We start from the raw sequence: 11,677 nt of genomic DNA, 5'->3' as shown, positions 1-11,677 counted from the left end.
CTGCAGACTTCCCACCTTCAGAATTGTAAGATAATAAATTTGTATGGTTTTAAGCCACTACATTTGTGGTCATTTGTTATAAAAACAATCAGAAACTAATACACATATATTATTTTTTTTATCCTCACAACAGCCCTTTGGTATACATAGGTGGTGTTACCTCACTTTGAAGATGAAAAAAAAATGGAGAATTGGAAAGTTTAAGCAACTTTTTCAAGATTTCCCAGATGAGGCAGGATTCATTCAGGAATTAACCACAGAATCAACCCATTCTAAAACCCACCATAGTGTTTCTACACTATTTTCTAGGAAATTATTTGGGGGAAAAAAAAAAAAGATTTAGCAAGAACATCCCCTTGTAGTCTCCTGTAAAGGTACATCTTCCAATATACCTAATTCAGCGTGTAATGCTCTGGTTGTCCTTAAGCACGAGAATGCTTACAATGCCTGGGATTTCAACTTCTGATTTAATTTCATTTTGCCATCATGCCTCATTTCATAGAAACACAATTTTCTATGTATCAGAGGATTACCCTGGAGCTTTGTCATGAACATCAGATGGCATTGGTAAGGTTAACTCCGACATCGGTCTCCAGATGAAACTGAGGCCCTTTCCTTAACGTAAAGTACCATCGGGAAAAACACAACAAGGACAGTCTTGCAAAATGGAGCAAGCTGGTTTCAGAATTCACAGAGTGTCCATCAGGCCAGGTAACACAGGACCGGGGAGGGCTGCCTACCCGGCTCAACTTCAATATCCCGTCTTTAAAGACAGGGTTGTTCTGGTTTTCAGATTGGATTTTGCGTGTAAAGGCATCGCGGGCTCCGTATGAGTACCAGCACCCACGGCCTCCTTCGCTCATCCGACTTGGAGTCACTTTGGCAGCATGCGGTAGGGCTGCTGTCTCTTGGAAATGGGAAGGCTGAGGGTACATTGGGAATCAATGAGGGAAAGAGGAATACAAGACCCCAGGAGAGGCGCCAGCATGGTGAGCAAAAAGAAAAGCCTTTAGCAAGTGGGAGGGTGCTTGTTCACCAAGACCTCAGGTCACGGGGATGTGAGCTGTCTCTGGTGGGATCTTGACCTGTATATTAAATGCTTGGTGACTTAGAACTAGCAAACATATCACAATCTATATATTGAGTTTCTGGAGAAGAAAGTCAGGGCTGTACTCTATACAGTATAAGAATACTGTATTCTATACAGTATAAGAATACTCTTCTGGTAGAGTAGACAGTGTCTACTCTACCAGAAGGGAAGGTCATGCTATTTTACATTTTTAAAGATTCATAATGACTATTAGGGAAGAAATGGATTCCAGAAAATGTTAAATGGTGGTGTTTTTGCAACATTTCCATTTTTACTGGTGCACTGTTGACATCAAAAAGCCCTGGGGGTGGCTTCTGCATTCCCATAAGGGTATTTCAAAGCTTTAGAAAAACAGGAAGGGGTCCTCATTCACCCCAGTGCCAGCAGTGATGGAGAGAACAGGGGCTCCAACTATGAAATGGTTTCCATCCTTGCTGAGTCTATAATCTTATTTTATCAAGGTGACCATCAATTCTCTGATTCTCAGGACTTGAGAGAGAGGCATCCTTGTACTGGGGTCAAGTTAGGGGTTAGAGATTTATGGAGCCCAAGTCCTAGGTCCTAGGCCTGGCTCTGCTGGTAGCCAGCTGTGTGGACACATTAACCTCTGCACAGGGAACTCTACTCAATACTCTGTAATAACCTATATGGGAAAAGAATCTGAAAAGAATGGATATATGTATATGTATAACTGAATCACTTTGCAGTACACCTGATACTAAAATGACATTGTAAATCAACTATACTCCAAAATAAAATAAAAATTAAATTAAATTGAAAAAAAAAGTGAGAATGGTCAACTAAATGAGCCCTAATGCCTCATTCGTTACAGAAAAAGAAATACATTTGTGATATGATTATAAACAAACAGTGGATAATAGACATCTAAATGGTAAAGTATTGACAGCAATTAGTAATAATTTTATAATAATAATAGCTAACATTTTCTAAGCACTTACCATGTGCCAGGTTCACTAGATGCTTGAATTCCCACAACCACACTGTGATGATGGTCATAGTTTCTCCATCTTACAGGTGAGGAGACTAGGGCTTGAGAGGCAGGTCACATAACGAGCTCCTGGCAGAGCCTGGTTTCAGACTGTGGTCTTTTGGGACCCCGTGTCAGTGCATTCAATTGCTCTGCTTTGCTGTCCTCAGTGAATATGAACAATTTGAGGTAGAGGGCATGGACAACTAGGTTCCTAGGATAGAAATCGACAGTTCAAGAGCAAACCAGGATGAATCCTTAAAGAAGGAAGGCCCCGAATTACAGGGCTCAGTGAATCTGAATTAAAGGACAACTTAGGGTAGGGGTGGGACTGAGGAGAGAAGGACAAATGTCCCTGCTGACGTTCTTCATTAGTGCGACACCAGGCAGCGAGACCCCTGGTCACGTGCACACCTGTGCCTTAGATTTACGTGTATTATCTTAGTATGAACAAAATTTAGAATTTTACCGCAGTTTTCACGACGGCCATACTACATATAGTGAAATGTATGAAAACGTTTCATTGGGATTTGATACTTTTTTTACATGTCTATAATAAGAGATGGAGAAAAATCACATACACTCACTTTCTCAGAGTGCCCACTGCAGGCAATGAGGGATGGATGTTACAGGTGGGAGTCAGAATCCCCTTCACAGTTTCAAAGGCTTTTAAGTTCTTTATTTGCAAATAACATTAAATGAAAAGTTCAATTCTATGTCCTTCAGTACAGAAAAGAGGAATTCATTATAAAGGCAAGGGAGGAAAATATTCTTCCTTTTACAGGCATATAGTTCTCTTCTTCAACCTTCCTCCACTCATGCTTTAGTTTAGAATTTTCTCTTGTAAAATGTTCTTGTTTCTCAGATCTGAGACACTCAGTAGTGGGCATGTCCAGTTATTCAACTGGGAACATTTATATAAACTCCTCATTTTAAAATAAAGTAATAAGATTGAGTAAAATCAGCACTGGCTTCACATAGCCTCCTTATTTACATTAATCCAATCAAGGAAGCTCTAACCTTTAGCTACTATATTTCAGAAGCGTGACTTTCTAAGTGGTGGTCAGAGGCGGCAGGACGCTGATGCCCAGAAGGGAAAACCACTGTTATTTTTTGGGTCCATGGTCATAGGATTTGCCCCTTATTTTATTTGATATTTTTGATGAACACATTTATATGTTCACCACATTTTTGACGTGGAGACTGGGACTTATATTTAAATCATGAAGACCTTAGTTTAAAGGCAATAGGAAAATAACTTTTTTTTTTTGCATATTTAATGTTATAAACCTGTGGACAAAAATTAGAGAAAAAATCCTTCACTGTAAAAGTGGAATCCTAGTTTTTTGATATTAGTAGGATAGGACCAACACTATGATAGGCTGTGTTGGATTTTGCATAGCGCCATAATTTACACTAGATTCAATTTCACCGCCAGCTCATTCATTTCATGGGATACTGAACTATCCTGTCACTTATGCGAAAGACAAAGCACTGCTTTAATATAACAGAGTTCAGGCCAGTCAGGTTTCATCTCCAGCTTTTGGTGAATTTCCAAAGGAAGGACAGTGGCTAGGCTGCAACCCATACCCTCGTTCCATGATGAGAGAATGGGCTGGGACCTCAGTCTTTTCCATATGGCCTGGGTCGCACCCTGAGAAAGGCTCATTCTCCAAGTGGTCAAAAAAGGGAACTTGTGTCTCCTTTTTGGCATGTAAGCTCCTCAATTCTGAGGTAGTTGAGGCACTATTAAAGAGAATTTAGTGAGAATTTTGAAATGGACACACAGTGAGCATTTCCAGCTCAAAGTAGGATAACAAGTGGTGCACATGTGAGTATGAAAACAAATGGCTATTGTTATAGGCTGCATTATGTCCCCTCAAAGGACATTGAAGTCCTAGCCCCCTGTACCTATGATGTGACCTTACTTGGCAACAGGGTCCTTGCAGATGATCAAGTTAGGATGAGGTCATTAGGGTGGGTCCTGATCCAATATAGCTGTTGTCCTTATAAAAAAGAGGGACATTTGGGCACAGAGAGAGAAAACAAACACAGAGAGAAAAAAATGTGAAGACACAGGAGACATGCTATCTACAAGTCAAGGAAAGCCCGAAACTGCCAGAAACCAGGAGAAAGTTCTGGAACAGAGTCTCCCTCTCAGCCCTCAGATGGAACCCACCCTGCTGATGCCTTGACCTCAGACCTCTGGCCTCGAGAACCATGAGACGGAACATTTCTGTTGTTTCAGGTCCCCGGTGTGCAGTACTTGTTACAGCAGCCCCAGCAAACTAATACAGCTGTTTTATTCCCAGTTCAACCATTTGCCTTGAACATTTTAACAATGGTAATTATCAGTAAGTTTTCAAGCCAGACAATTGAGGCCCTGTGTCAGCAGTCACTCTGGGGGGATAGGACCAGACAGCATTGCTGAGTTACTCTTAAACCAAAATACTAAGAATTCTACAGGCGAGTTCTTACAGAGGTCAACGTCCTTAAGGCTGCTCATGCAAACGCTGATAGAGATTGGAACTGAGGCTTGGTTTCTTTCATCTTTTCTGACACTTCATTCCATTATAGACTATGGTTTCCCCTACATGCTTCATTACGAAATTAACCAGCACTCCCGCTGACCCACAAACCCATGCTATAATTTTGACCTTCCTATCTCTAATTTTCCAATAGTATTATACATTATGTATTAGACTCAACAAAGAATTTTACCTTGTGGTCTACTTAACAAAAGAACAAGATGCTATGTTTAATTATGCTCTGTCTAGACAGGTTTCTCTTTCAAAATAACTTCATTGAAGCTTATGGAAAAGTCTGCTTTGCTAAGCAGGTAGGTTCCAACCAGCGCCTCCCACCTTGAGAGAGTTTCCGAGTCTGGATTTCAAAGTTGACATGTGTGCTCATGGGAACTGGAGAGGAAATCACTCAGCTTCTTTGGTGGTTTGCTGAGGCCCTGGCTATTTTCCATGGGAGCTAATCAAACACCTGAAATTAAAGGGAAGGATGAAAGAAGGCACAAAGAAAGAAAAAGGGACAGAAGGACAAGAGGGAAGAAGAGAGAAAGAATGAACATTTGAGGGCTTCCCTGGTGGCACAGTGGTTGAGAGTCCGCCTGCCGATGCAGGGGACACAGGTTTGTGCCCCGGTCCGCGAAGATCCCATATGCCACAGAGCGGCTGGGCCCGTGAGCCATGGCCGCTGAGCCTGCGCTTCCGGAGCCCGTGCTCCGCAGTGGGAGAGGCCGCAGCAGTGAGAGGCCCGTGTACCGCAAAAAAAAAAAAAAAAAAAAAAAAAGAACATTTGAAAGGGAGAGAAGGAGGGGAAAAAAGAGAGAAAAAGAAAAATAGCCAAGAGTTAAATTCCAGAGGACACACCACAGTTTTTGTCTTTTTTTTTTCATACGTGTAATAAAGCCGTGATATCTATCTTAGACCACGCTAAACCCATTCTCTTTACTGTGAGACTAGGATGATACACCACTGTGGATACTCCAGTTTTAAAAGTGTGATGAGACCTGATATAATACGGCATTAAACACATCTCCTATTGATTCTTTCTAACCTTGCAAAACGAGCTGGGCGGTTAAGTACCTTTTATTCCAGCCTGGCTGATTGGACCACAGATGTTGACTGCAGGGCTGAATTTCCTTGGAGGTCAGCAGACGGAGTGAGTGGGAGGTGACCGAGGGAACATCTTCTGGTCTGGGGACTATTTACCCTTGTTGCCCTCAAATACGGTTTGAGGACACATGTCTGGACAAGTCTGAATCATGGGGAAATTAAATCAAGCTTCACTACCTCGCGACCAGCCACACGGATGTGTGTGGATCATTAAAACAAGGAGTCTGTTATAGAAGAAGAACGTAATTCATGGTTTGGAAGGCTAAAGTTCTCTCTTATTCTCAAAGCTTCTTTTCTTTAAGTTATGATTTTGATTCAAATTAAAAAATCAAAATAACACTGTAATTTCACCTACTCATCTTGGAGGTCTGCGCTAACACTTTTGTTTTTATGGTCCAGTTCTTTCCGTGTGCTGGCGTGGATGTGCAGCAGGTGGGCACAGAGATGCTTGCCACTTCTGTGAATGGCATCGGTGCTGTCTGCCGATTCCACAGGACAGGAAGCAGCTGCTGACGTCAGTCACTTGGATTGAAACCCCCGTTGACCATGCGCAAGACCTCAGACTAGTGTTTCAGGGACGTTATTTTTTCATCTGGAAAATGGGGTGATAATACCTGGGGTAAGAATTAGCAGTTAAAATGTATAGCATATAATATATCCTCACTAAAAGGTGGCTTTTATTTTTCCCTGGGAAAAATATTACTATTATTTTTATTATTGCTAATACTATAATAATTTTCATTTTCACCTGCTAGTCTGGATGGTTTCCCCATTTCTAGAGAACTATCTGGAATTGCAGCTGAGATCAGAATTCACGTCAGAAGAGGCAGGAGAAGGCTGTTCCCTACTCTGGGGGGTTGGGAGAGTGCTGGAAAGAAGTTCCTCAAGTACCTCCTAGGCATGCTGGTTTCTTGGCCCCTGGAATCCTTCCTACCATCTTTTAGGTTAGCGCTGGAGTGACCTGCTTCACTCTGGGGCGGAAGCTGGGGAAGATGGTTAAGACCACCAGACTGTAAAATGTGAGACAGTATAGGGCATGTCTGTCTTATACGTGTTGCTCACGCAGGACCTGTTGTATGCATGGAATGAATGAATGAGGGTCAAGGTTATCGTCATCATCATTTTTCCTCTCAAACATGCTTAGGCTAAGGCTTTGCACAGCAAGTGATCTGTAACTGCTGGCTGCATGTATTTAAGTTGAATGGAAAACGTTTGCACTGGAATGGAAAGTAGAATTCATAAGAACTTGGTTGATGAGAGTTGGAAAGTCGAAGGGGGATTGGGGAAGAAAATAGAGAGATGCCTAGAACACAGGGGACCTTTTGAGTGGACACTTTGGGAAAGGCATCTGGGCCAGCCACACAGGAAACTGGAATGTGTGCCCCCTGCAGTACTTGGAAAGCCCCCGCACACATAAAAATTTTCACATCAATAAAAGCTGTCTGCCTTTTCTCCTGTTAATCTATTTTTGGTCAGTTTAATTTGCTGTTCTAGGTATGGAACCTAAGAGGGTAGAGGAAAAGGTTCTTCTCCCCTACAATCCCATATGCATATAAAATTTAACATGAGGTGGGAGATGTTACCCACTATAAGGTCTGGAGTATAGGGAATACACCAGGAAGAAAGAGGAGAAGGGTGGGGTGCTGTCTCAAGAGGAAGGTGGTAGCTGCAAGCAACTTGGAATCTGCAAAAGAGTGGGTGTGGTACGGATGAATGGTGCACAGTTGTGTAGGTGGGATGTGTGTGTGTGGTGCAGATGGACAGTACATATGCGCGAGTGTGTGTGTGTGAGTGCCTGTCTACAGGGGTTACAGATGCGTGGGTGTGTGTGCACATTGTGATGCAGATGTGTGTGCACACAAGGGTCTGTGCATGTAAGTATGTGGTGAAGGTGTGTGGTGTGTGTGTGTCTGTTGGGTAGTGCAGGGGTTAGTGTGTCTGGGGCACATATACACAGATTGTGTGTGTGTGTGTGTGTGTGTGTGTGTGTGTGTGTGGTGGGTGTGCATGTGGTGCCTGTGGAAGTGCAAGTGTGTGGTGCAGGTATGTGGTGTGCAGGTGTGTGCAGGCATGTCTCGTTTAGAGGTGTTCCCTTTGCTGCAGACATCAGGTGGAAACATCGTATACTGGATGGCATGCTTCTCAAGTGTGGTCTCTGCACCCAGAAACAGCAGCAACTCCAAGGAACTTACTAAAAATGCAAAATCTCAGCCCCCAGCTGAGACCCACCAAATCAGGGATTCTGAGGGTGGAGCAACCTTGGGTTTCACAAGCCCTCCGGGGGACTCTGATGTCAGCCCACGCCTGAGCACCAGTGCCTCTTATCTGTGTCCTGCTTGCTTCCAGCTTTCTCTTCATCCCCACGGAGGGTATATTTCTATTCTTCCCTCCTAGTGATGACATCTGGGCAGAGACTCCCAACCTGATAGAGGAAGACTGGAAATTGGGAGGCTGGAAGCTGGATGCTCTGTGCTAGCGGCATTTGAATATATCATCTTTCCCCTAAGATGGAACATCCATCACTTTTGAACTGCTGAGCACTAACTTTTACTTAATTGGATGATAATAGAAGATTTCATCAGATAGCTTTTGGACTTAGACGATAGCTACTTTCTTTATTTGTAAGAATTTTCCCAATGAATAATTGTTCCCGAGAATTTAGTTCAATTGTAGTGCAGGGGATGTGCTCTATGTCGCTGGACTGTATCAGTGTGTCTGCAGGTGGTGGCTCTACCACAAAGCACTTTCACAAAGTGGCAGAATTCTTGTGAGTATGGAGTCTCCCACCTGGGTTTGGATTCTGCCCATGTGGAACGAGGCCAGTTTTTAACTTCTCTGTCCTTCACTTTCTTAGCCATCAACAAGGAGGACCATAGTACCCACGCCTGTGAAGTCCTCTGGGAATCAACTGATAGTGTGTGTAAAGAAAAGCACATAGCCTGAGAGCCACAGTGTGGAGATCAGGAACGTGGGTGAACTGAAATATTAAATGGGAATATTTGTAATGTAGCATGGAGGATTATTTTGCATTATTATCCAGCAAATAATAGCTAAGTAAAAATAAAAGTGAGTGCGTGTCTACTGTATAGCACAGGGAACTATATGCAATATCCTGTAATAAACCATAATGGAAAAGGGGATTAAAACGAAGAATATATAATATATTCATATATATATATATATAAAACTGAATATGTATATTACTGAATCACTTTGCTGTACAGCAGAATTTAACATTGTAAATCAACTATACTTCAATAAAATAAATTTTAAAAAATGAGTGTGTGTGAATGTGCCAAGATGCTGTTGCTGCCAGCTTCGCTTCCTGGTTCCTGGCGGGGCTTCTGTGTGTTTCACCAATGACTTGGCCACAGGGGAAGCTTTTCCAGAGATTTCCCTCCCCAGGGAGCATGGTCCATTTACTCCGGAGACCAATTTGAATTTGAGGGCCCCATTATTGGACTTCATTTGCAACCTAGTGCCTCTTGTGACACTCCTGCCCCCATTCTGTTGCCCATCACTCATCCCATTGCTGGCTCATTGTTCAGTGATTTCCGTGAAGAGTACAAATGACCTTACATCAAAATTGCAATGAGTTATAGCTATACAATAGGATATTATTCAGCCTAGAAAAGGAGGGAAATTCACAGGCTCTAACATGAATAAACCTTGAAAACATTATCTTAAGTGAAATAAACCAGACACAAAAGGCCACATATTGTATAATTCCAAAGAATTGTATAATATGTGGTACAATTCTTGGTACAATTCTTCTATCTAGAATTGTCAAATTCATAGAGACAGAAAGTGGAATGGTGGTTATTAGTGTTTAACGGGGTACAGAATTTCAGTTTGGGATGATGAAAAATGTTCTGGAGATGGATGGTGGTAATGGTTGCACAGCAATGTGAATGCACTTAATACCACTGAACTGTAAACTGAAAAATAATTAAAATGGTAAATTTTATGTTATATATTTTACCACAATAAAAAATTACAGTGAGGTGAATTCTCTCTATACTACAGACCTTATAGTTGGGGATATCTCCTACCCAAAGTTAAATTTCATGTGCATATGGGATTGTAGAAGAGGAAAACCTTTTCCTCTACCCTCTTAGGTTCTGTACCTAAGATTAGCCCAAATTAGACTGACAAAAAACAGATTAACAGGAGAAAAGGCATGCATATTTTCTTGATTTTAAAATTTTTACCAGTGGAGGGGCTTCACCAAAAAAAAAAAAAAAAGTGAGAACTGAAAACAGCAGTTGGACTCCAGCATTTATATACCATTTTAACAAAGGGTGATACATTCTGGGAAAATGACCAGACAAAGGATAAGGGTTTTGGGGCTTCTGGGGGTGATAAACTTGGGAGGTAACTAGGAAATATAAGGTAAATGAGGGATTTTTAGTAAGGTTTGTAATGCAGACTCATCACAGTGTAGTCTCTGGTGATAAGAGTCTGCTCTCCTTTTCAAAATACTAGAGGGGACACACACATTTATGAATGGAACTTTATGTCACCCTTACCAAGAGAGAGGGTGCAGATTGATTTATGCAGAAAATGGGAAGACAGAGAGCACTTCATGTGTCTGCCATTTCTCAATTGCCTTTAGCTCAAAATAATCCGTATGCCAACGTGACATATTTTGGGGTGGCATATTCTGACTCCCTTCCTGATTAAAATGATCCAAAATAAGAGTGAGGCAGAAACCCTTACTATGAGTGGTTTTCAAATTTGCCAAATCCATATGCAACCAAGGTAGTCTGGAGGTCTAATCTTTGTTTTTAACATCTGATATTTTCATCAGTTAATCAAGGTTTATAGATACAGTACATACGTGTTACTTTGGTCTCCAATTGAGTTTTTTTTTTTTTAATGCCTATGGTAGATGAAGTGTGTCCATTCCAGAGCATCTCTTTGAGAATCTCACCTCAGGGGTGGGGCTACCAGAGTTGGAGGGGACAAGAGAGGGAGGGAGTGGTCCTCCTGTGTGCCAGGAACAGAGTGAAGCTTTGGGGAAATATCAGTGAGTAAGCGGGAGGGCACCTGTTTCTTATCATTGTAGAAATTATAGGGAAGATGAATGTTAAAACAAAAATATGACAAATAAATAAATCATGTCAAGTGTAACAAATGTTATTTACAAAAAAAAGCATAACAAATGCTATTTTTGAGTAATTTTTCCCTCTTTATTTAAAAAACTTAATTATAAAATTTATACTCATAGTAAAAACTTCAAACAGTAGAAGAAGGTGTACTTAAAAAGTCATTTTCTTACTCCCCAGTTCCACTCCAAGGAGTTTGGGTGTCATTCTAGTAGTGTACTCTCCATATAGAAGCACAAATATTTTTCATTAATAAAACTACAAATGGGATCACACTATACATATTCTTCTACAACTTTTATTTTAAAAAACAATCATATTTCATAGATGTCCTTCCACATCAGCACACTCAGACCTGCTTCATTCTTTTTAAAGACTATATAATAGATTTAACCAATTGCCTATGGATGGACATTTTGATTGACTCCAGTAGTTTATACATAGTATCTTCACATACCAGCACATTGGATGGGAGTGGCTGAGTACTAGGAAATATTTCTCCTAAAAGTTTACAGTTTTCATCAACCAGAATAGTCTAAGATAAGAATAGACTTTTGAAAGCAGTATGGCTGGACTGGCAGGTGGACTTGAGAACAGGAGGACAGGACTCTAGGGGGCTGAAGAGCAGAGCAATCTTACTTTGTCTAGTGGTCACGGCAGACTTCTCCGAGGAAGACTTGGTGAAGCCAATACTTGAAGATTTACCTAGGGAGTGAGATGGCACTGAGAGAAGAAGGACTGAGCTCTAGGCAGAAGGAATAGTATGCCCATCAGCCTTAAAAAAGTGCTGACATCATCCTCTGTAGGAACTGAGTGAGGTCTCTGAGAGTTACAGTGTGATGGGTGGGGGTGACATGTCAGG

The sequence above is a fragment of the Stenella coeruleoalba genome, assembly GCF_951394435.1.
Source record: "Stenella coeruleoalba genome assembly, chromosome: 5".
In the NCBI taxonomy this organism is placed as follows: Eukaryota; Metazoa; Chordata; class Mammalia; order Artiodactyla; family Delphinidae; genus Stenella; species Stenella coeruleoalba.
Note: the sequence above shows the minus strand (reverse complement) of the source record.